The sequence below is a fragment of the Eschrichtius robustus genome, chromosome 1, assembly GCF_028021215.1.
Source record: "Eschrichtius robustus isolate mEscRob2 chromosome 1, mEscRob2.pri, whole genome shotgun sequence".
NCBI classification, from domain to species: domain Eukaryota; kingdom Metazoa; phylum Chordata; class Mammalia; order Artiodactyla; family Eschrichtiidae; genus Eschrichtius; species Eschrichtius robustus.
The window spans coordinates 84,583,656-84,598,033 of NC_090824.1; the positions used below are offsets into that span (position 1 = coordinate 84,583,656).

The 14,378-nt window shown below is 40.7% G+C and overlaps 1 protein-coding gene across 3 annotated transcripts in view; it reads left to right on the forward strand.

Moving 5' to 3' along the window:
• The window catches only part of CDIN1 (CDAN1 interacting nuclease 1), a 259,336-nt gene that overhangs the window by 196,061 nt on the left and 48,897 nt on the right, over nucleotides 1–14,378 (forward strand). The window lies entirely within an intron of this gene.

Genomic DNA, 14,378 nt, shown 5'->3' on the forward strand with positions numbered 1-14,378 from the left:
TCGGAGGAACTGGGCTCTCCACTTGTGTACCAGCCCCTGGGCCCTCACGGCACCTTAGCCCGCTAGGCAGTGCCCCTCTGGCCCTCAGCAGCCTCGCTCCCACCGCGCTTTTCCAGCTGTGTCCTCTGCCAGGCCCATGATCTTTGTTTATTCTGAACTTTTCTGTGCTGCCCCTGAAGCCGCCAGGCTTTTTCTCATCATTTGTCTGTGTGTGCTTCTCCCTCCACCCGAAGCATCCTCCCTCTCTTACCGAGAGGAGAGCAAACCTGACTTCCAGATTCCCTCCAAAGGTCGCCTTACCTCTGCTCAGAGCCTTCCCTGACCTGCCTGGGGCCACTGCAGAGCCTTTTGCACAGTTCTACAACATCTGTCTCCCCCGTACACTGCCTTTTAACCTGCTTATCCCCCTTACTCCTGAGAGCCCCTGGAAGACAGGGACTGTGTCCCTGTTATCGCTGTATCCCCAGAACATGGCATCCTTTTCAGAAAAGCAGGAGGTACCGTGCTCCCTGTTCTGCAGCCAGGAAAACAGGGGAGGTGGTTTTACATGCACACAGCAGCACTGCACAGAAAGGAGGGAGAGCTGGGTTCATGCAGCACTGTCCGTGGCTCCCATGTGATCTTAAACAAGTCACTCGACCTCTGAGCACCTCAGTTTCCTTATTTGGCAAGTCAAAATAAAACGTGTTTTGAGGGTCAGATGTTACTGTATAATTTGCGAACGTATTTTAAGAACTCTGAAGTGTTTTACCCACCATTAGCTGAAGAATGGAACCCAGAGTTCACTAAAGTGTGTCCTTCCTTTGAGTCCAGCCCTGCAGTTTTCCACACTCACACGTGATCCTTCACCTGTTACTTAAAAAAAAATTCTGTCCTTAGTCTCATATTTTTTTTCCTGCAGTTATCTGATAAAATAGCTTCGTTAACCATGAGAAAATAAAGGGTTTGGCCACCTTTAGAAATTGGTGCTGGCCACTGAGCTTCCTAAAGACCCCATCTGCCTCAAAGGCCAGCCTCAGGGTCCAAAAAGTTTGTCAGGACAGTTTCAAATATCAACCTTCATTTGTTTCCTAAGTCAGAAGTTTCCTTTATCCTGTTTCCAGAGTCTTTAAATATTAGTTAAAAATGCTCAAGGTTGTTCCTTTTATGTTCTCCCTTTTTAAAAATACTGAAACCATTTATTACAAAGATGAACTGTTAAGCTTGGGGAGACTTCAAAATGCCCTTGGTCTAACATGAAATGTATCTGGGATGGTAAAATGAAATCTCAAGGTACTGCTCTGAAATCTATGTGTGCAGCCCTTCTTAGTGGATGACCTGGGGCCAAAATGTGGGAACAGGCTCAGTGGAGTTATGTCATTAAGAGCAGGAACCTAATTTAAATCACTGACATCATCAGGGTTTTTTGTCAAGTCTCTTTTGAAGTAGAGTTTCTCCTGGTCCCATGAAGTGGATCAGCTTTTCTTTTTAAGGGCAGGAATGACTGTATGATGTGACCTTTCCTGCTTTCTGGCTCCAAGAAGCATCTAGTCTAGTTAGAAATGTAGGAAATGTTTTGACTCTGCTTTACTCACACTTCCTACCCAGTTCTTCATCTTGTTTTCTCCCTGGATAAAGTACCTCCCAGTACTGCCTGGATTAGTATTTGACCTGGTTTTCTTTCTCCTAATGGGTGTATTTCCAGTCCTCTGGACATAGATCTACCCATTCATGGGTTGGGGAGAGGGGAACAAGGGTTGGGAGGTTTCTTCATTACATTCCACTATTGGGCAGAATTTTTGTAAGGGGGCAACAATGAATTAACAACAAATTAAAGTGCTGTGAAGCTTATTTCTTCTCAAAGCCACCTGGAATTCCAGGATACAAGTTCCATTATACCTGCTTTACAGATGGAGGACGAAGACACAGGAAGTTAAAAAGGAAAGGTACATTAAAGATGACGTCTTCCAGCCTCCACATTTTATAGAAGAGGAAAGACTTGTCCAGCGTGGAAGAATCCTTTAGTAAAGCATTCGTATTGAACCTAGACAGACAGGAGCCTTACCTTGAGATTGGCATGGTAGTGAGATGGCATTGGTAGTGATGTTTTAAGGGTTTGGAAGAGTATTGGGGGGAATCTGAAGCGCAGGGGGCCTTGTAGCATAGCTACTCAGGGAGGGAGCCCTGCACGCAGAGGACATGGGTTAACACCTGCACCACTTTCCAGCTTTATCTCCTCGCATGAGTAAGCTGCCTCACCTCTCCGTGTCTCTATTTTCTCGTTTGTAACATGGCGCTAGTAATACTTCATACCCCGTAGGTTTATTGCATGTAGTAAATGAAATAACGTACATGAAGTGGTTAGTGCAGCGCTAGGCACACGGTAAGCATGCAGGTGTTAATTCTCTTCATCGTCATCATTATGGTCAGTTGAGCACAGCTTTAGAACAGTTTTCTCAACGTGAAAATGTAAGTACTACTATTGGCTGCTACTCATAGGGCTTTTGTTTTAAATGAGATAATACGTATAAATAGCTTAGAGGAGTAGCTGGCACATGGTGATCGTTCAGTACGTACCAGCTGCTGTTATGATTATGTTTATGGCTATTATTATAAGTGTGATTATCAGCGGTGTTATTTTCCTCAAAGAAATAAAAATCAAATAGTCTGTATCTTCTACCAGTTCCAAAGATTGGGACTATGGCAGCAAGATAAACCTGGAGCAAAGTCAGTCAAGTATCCTTTGAATCTAGGTGACTTGAGTCTGAAATGGGTTAACCACCGGGCATTACATTTACTAGAATGCCATACTCTAGTTGTATTTAGAAGGGGATCAAGCAGGAAAATTACTCACAAAGCCCAGCCCTGAAGAATGACTTGTAACCTGAAGAAAGACAGATAAGGTATTTTCCACCATGCAGACCCTCTGCACAACCTGCATCCAGCCCCGGGGGGCCTGCCGGCTGTGTCTAGCTTTAAGGTCTGTTTCCAGGTGACCACCAGTTCAGCTGCCCTCCCGTGCGTCTGTCTGCGCGTGATGGTCAGGCCTCTCCTGCCCACCTCACTGCCCTGTTGGTAACTATTCTCTGGAGTTGAGCCAGTGCGCCTTTTCACTCCCTCAACAGAGTAACCCTCATTACTTGGAAACGTCCCTGCCTCAGAGCTTCATTGTATGGATCTGGCATTAAATAAGTAATGCAGTTAAAAATAAAATCAGGTAGGATCTTTATGGGCTTAAATTTGAAATTTTGTTAACTGTGCAGTTGACCTTCGAAGTTCAGTTTAACCGTAAAATGCATTCTTCTTTTCCTGAGCTCAATTTTCTATTTCTATTTTGCTATTTTATTATACACGCCTTTTGGCGGAAAAGGCAGGGTAGAAATAAGTTAAAAGCCTCACACCAACATATAGAAGCCATCAACTCCTCATTTTCTTAAAGGAGCACTATTGAAAATGGCGTAAAGACCGTTTTGTAAAGTTTATATGTGATCGAAAAGCAAAGCAATAGGAACACAGGCTCCCCCTGAACCTGGGAATGCTCAGGCACCGTAGGGATGGTATTTGTGGTTCATGGGGTGCAAATCCGTGTGTCATACAAACACAGTTCACTTTAATAGTTTGATATCTCTTTCACTCATCTCAAACACCTTAAGGTATTTGGAAAGGGAGGAAGAAATAAAACAGATGAACCTGCTGAGATATGGCCAGGAACAGTAGTACTTCATTTTGATTGATGTTTTTACAACCTTATCTTCTAGATAAAAGCTACTGTAAACAAAAGCCTACCTGAATTGATTGTATTTCAAGGAAGAGAGAGCCACCTGTGTGCAGTGATTGGCCCCCAAGTCCTTAGTTTTTCTTCCTAGCAGTTTAATTCCTACCCACCTCACCAGGAGTGTCCCTTCTAGGGAACAGTACTCGTGTTGCCTCCCAGCTTTTAGAACACGGCGTCATCTCCCCCGTAACAACCTGGAAAGCAGAGATTCCTAATAGCCCCGCGGGGAGCTGCTAGCTCTTCAGTGTGCAACTTGGGCATATTTTTAAGGCTCGTTTTCTCACCTTTAAAAATGACTTTTCTTCCCTACACGGTGGAGAGTTATCAGCAAAAGATTTTTTTTTTTCCAAATGCATGATAGCATTCACAGCTTCTCCTGAGGCAGGGGCTCTATAGTGGTATTCGTTCATGCAGTCTTTAGTGGCTGACTCCTGTGTGCTGAAATATACAAGCTGTCCTCATGGAGCTTGCATTCTAGAAGTGTTTGTTTAATAACTGCAAGGCTGGATTATCTCTATTTTATTTTTTTCTAAGAACCGTATTTTTTAAGTTGTTTTTCCTTACCTGACCATTTTTCCTAATGACCTAGATGGTTCTACCTTCTAATTTTTTTCTCCTCTTTCCAGTATTTGCCTTTATGGATCTGTAAAATTGGGAGGTTTGCTTTTGAGGACTGTGATGGTTATTAGCCAGAGAGATTCTCCTTATCGTGAAATATTTACTGTGATTAAGAGAAAATTTTAACTACACATTTAGAGCAAGTTGGGATCTGACATACCTGAAGCATTGTGTTACATTTGGTTAACGATAGATTTATAGGGCAAACATGTATCAGCCTTAATCCTTTAGTTATTTGACTTTGCCAAGTATGAAAATTCCGATAATTTTTTTATTTTAAGCAGACTTTTATATATCCAGAACCCATAAATCTCTTTGTGTCTTGAGATAAATGTCTGACTGAACTCTGGGTTACCCTGTGATCTTCTGTGAACTGAGCCGAGGAAAAAGAGACCCCATCCCCCCTCTACCTAATGATAAAAGACTACGTGAAAAAAATATATTTGGGGTAAGCAATGTTTATGTGATAAAATCTTTTCTATTTTATAACACGTTTCTGGTTTCTAGTATTCAGGAAGTTGGTAATGAAAAGTTCAGAAATAACCTCCAAATTTATCCGAGCAAGTCTCTGGTTGACTAACTGGCAGACACCAAAATGGACTATCACACTGGCAGCCCATGTGTTGCCAGCGTGATGATCACTTTCCATTATGGTTGTCATATCAATTATAAATCCCCTGGCATCAAACCCTAAATCAGCTGAAATGATGGGTTTGCCTTTGGCATGCTTCCCTGGGGAAATAACTGAGAAAACATGTAATAATTCACACGACCAATTTTGTAAACTACCCCAACTTTTGGAAAAAGGCTGGGGTATAAATTCTAGGGAGATAGATATGATTTGCACCCAAGGTCCGCCTGAAGTGTTCTCTCACTCTTAGTACTTAAGTGTTTTTCAAAGTAAATACGACCTTGGGTACTTTGTGATTTTTATGGTTTCGGTCTCTTTCACTGCCTTTGGTGTTTCTCTCTTCTTCCCATTTGAGGATGTGTACTGTCCACTCTACACATCCTCGTTTGAAACAAAGAAACAGGGCTATCATACTTAAACTCATTCTCTAGTTTTACAATGAAATCGTCTCAGTATGCTTCTGATTCTGCCATCCCTCTACATCTCTTGGGACCCCTAACCCCAGTCTTCATTCTTCCCTCAAAAAACATGTGTGTATAATGGAGAAAATTAAAAGGGCCACTGTATGAATAAATGCAGCATAGCTGGGAACTCACCTTGTCTAGGAAAACTTCTAGAACACCATGTTATTGTTCTAATTATTCTTTCGCTGTGAACCTTTTGGCACTTTGTTCGTTTATTATTATTTTATTATTCAATTGATAACTTATATTTTACACTTAAATGTGAATAGTTCTACATTATTAAAATTTGAATTGTAAGTATCTAAAGGAGAGGAGTATCCTTTCTTGTGTGACTTGTGCTCCGCGCAGGATGAATATGCAGGCGTATATGTAGACCCTTAATGGGCACATGCAGAGAGCCTGCCTCAATGCCAGGGGTTAGTGTTTCTCCAAGAAAACAGATATTAAAGACAACAGATTAAATATAAAAAAGCTTCCTCCTTTGTTTTCTATCCTGCCTACCTCAGTTTTTCTCTTTGGAGAAGAGATTTACTATAGGCTGGAAAGACTGTTAGTATAGCATCTAAGAATTTCCAACACAGGACAAAGTGGAGTGGAAATTAAGCACTTTTCCAGGCAATTTAATGTTAGACATGAAAATGCCGAGTTGTATAAACACCAGGGAGAATTTCAGGTGGTTGTGGTTGTGTATTTATATACATTTTAAATTTTCTTCAAAATAATGTATTTTCTGTTTATTTTCTATGTGGCATAAAGGCCAAGGGTGAATCAGTATTTCTCATATATTTTCCTTTTTTGTTTTCAAAATTATAGACAGTGAGTTGATGTTACGAAGAGAGCTGCAATTTTACTAACCAAGATCCATGAATTGAACAAGAATATTCGTAACTAGGATTCTCTTCCTTTAGTCATTTCAATTTGCAAACACAGAGCTGCCAAGCAAAAGAAGCAAATGAAACAATCAATTTATATTTTTACTTCATCTCTATATATTACCAAAAAAGAATATTTGCATTGTATATGAAATTGACCGTAGTGCCAGAACCTTAGGATGCTACATTGCATGATCACTAATCTATTATTATTGTACACATATTTATACACAGGCATAAATACACACATACTTTGCATATAAACATGTGCAAGCATATTTCACTTGGACTGAAAAGTTATTTACAACTCTGTCTAGAGATACATACAACAGTGATTAACAAGTGCATAACCAATCTACAACACGCAGATTAAAACTAAATAAACAGTATAAGAGTTTATTTTAAAACAATTACAAGATGTTTTATATTTCTCCTTCATCCTGAACTGTGTGTTTGAGAATGCGTTCTTCATGAAAACCACATGCAAGTCTTTTTGATGGTGAAACAATTGACTTCCAGCAGCCACATGTCTGCACACATCCTCAGAAGATATCCCAGACCCCACACAGCAACTCAAAAATGAGAGATAAAAAAAATTTAAAAAAAGGATTCTCTGCTATTCCTCTTTTGGAGAGGAGTTTTCTATTTGCTTATGAATTGAAAAATAAGATTTGGGTTGGAAACAAAGATTTGAATCAATACAGCTAGGTTTTATTTTTATTGTTTGATGAAGACCCTCAAGAATAAGAAACTTTACTAAAATCATCAGACCATTCCATGGTCCTCTTGTCATCCTTCAATTGAAAATTGTTTGTTCTATTGACTTGATCCAGATTTATACTGTAGAACCCTGGTGCATTAGAATCCTTTTTTATGTAAAAATGGTAACGTAGCTCATTGAGAAGTATATGATCAGTCTCATGAGTTTTCTCTTATTCTATTGTAGAAAGGCAAATTGTATAATAGGATATGAGTCTTCCACCACCCTTCACCTTCATGTTATCAAAAGAGATGGAAAATTGTATTGATTTTTTTAAAAATACGTAGTTATTTTCTCCTGGAGCTGAAAACATTGATAAGCCAAGTTAATTGCACAAATATGAGCTACATCTCTGTACTAGAAGGATTTTAGGAGCAAACATGGGCCTTTGGAGTTCACCGTATCAACCCTGTTTAGCAAGTCTGAACCTTCTTTTCTGGGAAAACAAATCTCCACCTGACACACTCACTTAGACCCATTGCTTCCCTCAGTTTTCCTCATAACTTATTCCAGCTGTTTATTTCCATTTATATGAACAGGCTATGATTCTCATTCCCCAGCTTACTTCCACCTGATTGTCCAATGCTTCAAATATGCTCCCTCAAATGCAGTCACTTTAATTTCTTTCACCTGAATTGTACGTTGCTTTACATATACTTCCTAAACGTGGTGACACTTAAACCTAAAAGAGTAGCTAGATAAACTTTTTAGTGTGAAGCTATTGACTCCATACTTGAAGAATTATTCCTGTAGGACAGGTGAATTCCAACGCATACACTAAACTTTTGATTAGTCACCTGCCTTCCAGGCCCCTGCTTCTCTCTCATTTCCAGGTGTTGTAAATATTTTTTCAAAGGTGAATGATTGTTACAAATTGCTGTGTAAATACAAGGCATAATGAGAGACAGTATAATGTATTGGTTACAAGCACAAGCCATAGAGCCAGACTGCTTAGGTTCTAAGCCTAACCATTTTAGTGCCTCAGTTTTTTCATCTGTGAAATGGGGATAATCACAGTGTGTTTTTTGTTTGTTTGTTTGTTTGTTTGTTTCCCCCCCCCCCACTTCCTGCATAGGGGGCTGGCTTGTGCATATCAAATTAGTCTGTACATGTAAAAGTGCTTGAAGCACTGCCTGCCACATAATGAGTGTGCAGTAAAAGTTACCTTTTTGCTGTTGGATATTAGAATCATTTTATTTGTATTAAGACAGCATCTTTATAGATATAATGTCTGGTCAAGTGCCCTCTGAAATCTCTGGAGACATAGAAGCTAAACAGGCTTCAGGAAACCAACCAGGGAGTTGGTTTTGGGGGCTAATTTAGCAAAGTGATATCTAATATGTGATTGGAAATCTCTAAATTCCTGCATTTATCTTTCATTTCAACCTCTCTGAAGAAGGTGCCTCAAGGAGAAGTCTTAACAATAGAAAGTTAATAGTCTTCTCTTTTCTCCGTAAGTAAAACTACCATCCAAGTAATTCCTGAGTTATAGGATAGTGTAGAGGCATGGCAAGGAAGGGAGGGTATTTTTTTTATAGTTTAGAAAGAATAACCAAGTCCTTCCTTAATTTGGGGGCCCAAATTTCCTGTCTGTGCCTCTGAGTTCCTCAGAGAGCTGTAGAAAGACTTGCTTTATAACTTGTACCGTATTCTGTACAACATTCATAATCTAACAACCTCAGAGACTATCTGAGGATAGCTAAATTTTTCTGGAAAACTAAGAATTTACTCACTGAAGTACCATTTTTAAAACATTCTTGGTGACAATTTTTTAAAAAATATCTTACAGATTTTACTGCCTTTTTTAACTGAACAAAATGAAACCAGCATTTGTTTTTCCTGGGCTGTCCTCAGCACCTGTTGAGATTGACAAAGTCTATTTGCCCCAGCACCAAATAGCCTTGGATTACTACAATTGGGTTGTTGTTTTTTATTTGTTTGTTTGGTTGGTTGGTTAGTTGGTTGGGTTTTTTTAGTGTCTCTTCCCTAATTGTCAGCAGTCACCTCAACTGTAACCAACCTCCCACACCCTATCTCTACCCTCTATTTGCAGCTTCAGAAGCCCAATAACCAACTCTAACACCAAAACCACAGAATTTGAGAAAATATGCAGAATTCTTCATTTTATTATATGATTTCTATACTTCTTTGGATAACCCCAGCATCCTAGATATGCAGCAGGGAGGGGCATTGGTATATAGTCTAAGTTAGGAGCCAGGAAGCTCTGTTAGTGTAAAAACACAGAGTTGCTTCGTATCTGAGATTTCCCCTTGATGAAGAGTTGCTACTTATTGATAATCTCATTCGGTAATCCCTTCTGCTATAAAGTCTAGGTGCAGGTGTAACTGACAAAAGCCAATCTGTAGCCAACAGGGCTCTCCATACTGCATACATGAAGAATGGTATTTGACTACTCAAGTCTGTAGTGCAGGTGTATCTATTAGTTATCTATTGCTATATTAAAAAAATGCCCAAAACTACATGACTTAAAATAGCACACATTTGTTATCTCACTTTTTCTGTGGGTCAGGAATATGGGTATAGCTTGTTGGGTCCTCTTCTTCACCTTCTCTCACATGCAGCATTTTAGTTATTGGCTCAGGGTCTGTGGTCTCATCCGAAGGCTTGACTGAGGAAAGATCCACTTCCAAACTCACTCAATGATTGTTATTCATGTTAAATCAAAATCTGATTCTTGGTTACTTTTAAACATTGCCCTAGGTCTATGCTCAAGAGCTACAATAGGAATCTAATTCCTTCTCCCGTGAGCACTGTAAACATCCATAGGTGGTGAATGAGCGTATCACCACCCTAAGTTCTCATTTCCAGGTCACATATACTTTGTTAATCTAATGCTTCCTCAAACATCCTAGAGTTCTCCTCTGGATCATTTCCAGACTAGAGATATTCTCCTTAAAATATGACACCAGAACCCTCCACAACGCTCTAAGTGTGGTCTAACCAGTTCATAGGGCATTTCCCCTCTTTTTCTGGTTAAAGTCTAATACCATTTTACCATATTTAGTAGACTGATCACTACATCATAGCAAGACAGTCACAGACCCTCCATCCAGTCCTGGGTTCCAAAACAGGTTCCTCCACTTTTTAGCTAAGACCTTTGGCAAGATACTTAATTTCTCTGTGCCTCAGTTTCTTCATTTGTAAAATAGGGACAGTAATTGTATCTCCCTCCCTCATGGAGCTGACCTGAGAATTAAATGGATCGATACGTGTAAAGTGCCTAGAACAGTGTCTGTCACGTAGTAAGTGCAATGAAAGTGTTAATAATTAACATTGTTGTAACTGTTATTATTACTAGCACTATAATCTGTTAGTATGCCATTACGGTGCTCACCCTGCTCACTAATAAAAATGCCAAACCATGGCAAGAGCCGAGTCCTTCCATCTTGCCCATCTCTAGGCTGCCACTGATTCAGTAACCAGTGCAACAAAGCTGTCTGACCCTATTATTAACTCTGTGTTCTCCATCTTGTTCTTGAGGGGATCTGTCATGTTCCAGGTACTGTGCTAGCCCTAGCGGGCACAATGTAAATAAAACATGGTCATTGCCCTCAAAAGGGTCACAACGTAGCAAAGAGACAAAGGATGAAACGTGTAATCTCTGGGAGGCAACTGTGCACAAAAACCACAAAAGGGTGCCCAGCTTTCATTCCACAGTCTCCTGCTTAATTTCTCTAAATACTCTAAAATGGAAGGAAACCAGAGAAACACATTTCAAACTCATTTATAAGGTTGTCATTATTTATGAGGAGCTTTATCTTTCGTACCCTCAAGGTCTGTCATGGCTCTTGACTTTCACCTCCCATTTTTTCAAGAGGTATTTGTTATTGTTGCTAATTTGGTGGTATTTTATTTGCAAGCGGAATTACTTGTTCAAGAGTCACTTACATTCCAGGCTCTGCTCCACAGGAGTTTTTAAAATCCATTTGGAGTCTTTGATCTTATTACTTGACCATGAGTATAGTAACCTTCAAATTATAGTCAACCTTGAAATGTGTTTACACAGATCAAATTCAGATATCCATATACATCCCATTACTGAGTGTCTCCAGCCTGGTAGGGAGGGCTGCAATCCCAGTAGCAGACCAACCCTCTGCTTTGCACATTTGCTCAGATCCAAGGACTCTGTTTTCTTTTAAATTCTGTGAATAGACTCTTTGATTTTTATTGGTCACAAAGGTTGTGTTTGCCTTCCCAGTGATCTCATTCTTGTCCAGTAGTGCCACAATAAATGGAAGTAGGCATCAAAAAGGTGAAGTCTCTAGGCCCATCAGCATGTACTTGACCAATATAAAAATTTCCTAGGTCTTGTTTACTCCCTGTTTTACAGCTTTTCAGAAGGAAATACTAGAGATGGGTTGCTTGATTTTTCGAATTATCAGCCTACATGTTCCCTTCTGCCGGTTCCGATAATGGAGGAATGGATCATGTAATGTTGCCTAATGCGGTCAGCCTCTTCATAAACAGCCAAGTTGCTGAAAGGTTAATTTGCCAGCGTCTGATAATCTCTGGATCCTCAGCTGTTGGAGAAACGTCAGAAATGCACTCAAGGTATTGGGAACAAGGCCAGGTCTTGTTCTCCCGTTAAATTTCCAAACTTGTAACCCTCTAAAGTCCTCATTATTTTTGTCATTCAAAGACTACATAGTTTGAAAGCCTCCGTCTACCAATCTCTACTTACAAAGGGAGTCGTATTTCCTCGTTTTTAATTAATTAAGCACATATTGTCAATCAGAGCTTTTGGGTCATACGAGAGAGCTGGTATTGCCCAAGTAAATATAATTTCACCCCAAAGCTAGGGAACAATGACTTAGATAGAGGGTAGAGCCTTATTAGGAGTCATTTCTCATATATACTAAAAACAGTTCATAAATCTGTGTTGCTACCTTCAGAGAGTCCTCCTAAGTGAACCACTACATGAAATGTTTAGCTTCACAATCTTGCAAAACCTTTTCCAGTTGCTGATTTCATGTGTTGCCTCACAGGTGAAACAAGTCCACTTTCTTGGTCATTGAGATGTTCGCCAGCCTGACTTTCATGCCTAGAAAATGCCGTTTTCGTAAAGAGCCTTCTTGCTTCGTGTCCTTTGGCTTACGATTCAGGGAAAGCGCAGGCTGCCCTTGCTCTCTCAGTGCTGGTGATATGTGTTTCTGTTTTATTAAATCTTTAAAACACTGGGCTTGCTGTTTACGACCTCTATATATTCTTTTGTTCTTTTCCATGACTGGTTAGATCACCTTTTTTTTTTTTTTTTTTTTTTTCCTCCCTTCATAGAAACATGAGCGCCTTTCTAAAGAACATCACGGCCTCCAGAGTGGCTGTGTAATAAAACAGGGGAATGTGTTGAGGTTAACAGTAGATTTCTTGAGGCGGTGACTGAGGGCTGCTTCACTGATGGGAAGGTCTGAGGCTTCTCAGACATGATCCTCAGAATCACAGGTCTTCTTGTTTTGACAAACCTGAGATCATTTGGTACTAGTCATAGAGCTCTTTGTAAAATCAAGATACCAAATGGTGTCCATTGCGGACAATTGTTTGTGATTAAAAGTTACTAAGAAACCCTTGGTTAAAATGGAAGCAAGACCTCGTCCAGGTGTGAGCTTCACCTGGTGTGCATTTAAGCACTGGGGCCCCAAATACCTCGTGCCCTAGGTGCCTGATTCTTCTGACCACAAAGGAAACTCTCCCCAGAGATACTGAGAAACGAAAGCGTTTGCAGTTAGCCCTGAATTCAGGTCAATGTCACAGCGCCTGGTGCTCCAAGGCGTCTCATCCTATACAGCTCCTGTGTCCCCTAGAACAAGTTCAGTTGATGAGTCAACATCTCATGATTCTATCCCTGCATGGAGGGAATGCAAAAGTTTTAATTAATCTCGCGTACAGCTTGGCCGCCCTACTGATGTGAATCCCCAAATGAACTATTCCATGACATCCAATTGAACTTGTTCCTGTGCATACAGTATCTTGCAGCCCATCCTGTACTGTTAGGTTTGGCAAGTACACGTCAGCATATAATAAATCATGGAAGGAAAAACATTTTTGGCCTAGCGCGGGTCAGCCTGCTGTAGTGTCAGAATACAGAAAGCAGTTCTGTTTTTAGACGTCCTTTTACTAACCCAACGTTCATAATTTATGCTTTCACTGTAAAATTCCTGCAACACGACACCAAAAGTAGAGCTGCCCTTTAATGAAGTACTCTCGGTAGGAAAAACGTGAAACTGATGTGCAAAACATCTCTGTGCGCACAGTGATTGATAGTGATTACATCGTTATGAACCCAGCCTAGAGGTCTCAACTTCCTGCTGGCTACTTCCTGAGTGTGCTGCTAACCAAATTGGAGATAATTCGGAGGCACAATTTAGAAACATTGAGGTTTCAAGCCTGCATCTGTCTAGACTTTTTCAGAACTCTACGTGGCGTTATTCCCTACTTTCGTGATGAGAACCTACGACCAAATTTCATGCCATGTTCACGCTTAGAGAGGCTGTAATGCAGAGAGTGAAGGGGCCGAGAGAACTCTTTGCAGGATCCCAGTTGTCATATGGGTTTGCTTTTTGTTTTTAAGACTAGAAAGAATGAATGACGGAAGGAACTTCTGGCCCTATGGGTACGTGAATAGAGCCTTATAGCCAGAAGAAGACCGTGAGCTGTTCCATTTTTTTAAAATTATTTTCCAAACCTTTTTTTTTTTCCTTAGTTGAAAATAGGTAAGTTTAACTTTTTTTTTTTTTTTTTTTTTTTTTTTTAGCGTATTTATTTATTTATTTATTTATTTTTATTTATGGCTGTGTTGGGTCTTCGTTTCTGTGCGAGGGCTCTCTCTATTTGCGGCAAGCGGGGGCCACTCTTCATCGCCGTGCGCGGGCCTCTCACTATCGCGGCCCCTCCTGTTGCGGGGCACAGGCTCCAGACGCGCAGGCTCGGTAGCTGTGGCTCACGGGCCCAGTTGCTCCGCGCGGCATGTGGGATCCTCCCAGACCAGGGCTCGAACCCGTGTCCCCTGCATTGGCAGGCAGACCCTCAACCACTGCGCCACCAGGGAAGCCCCGTAAGTTTAACTTTGAAAAGAGTGCCTCTAAGTGTCAAGAGGCTAAAATCCCAAGCCTCGTGCTCCCCCACATCAATGCTGTTTCGACTCTGCTTTTGTCCTTCATCAGCTAAGTCGTCACAACACCTGACTGAGAGGTAATTAGGGTAGTGAAATCGTTCAGGTTCCTTGAAAGAAAGGTAACAAATCCGTCCAAGGCGGTGAGACGCG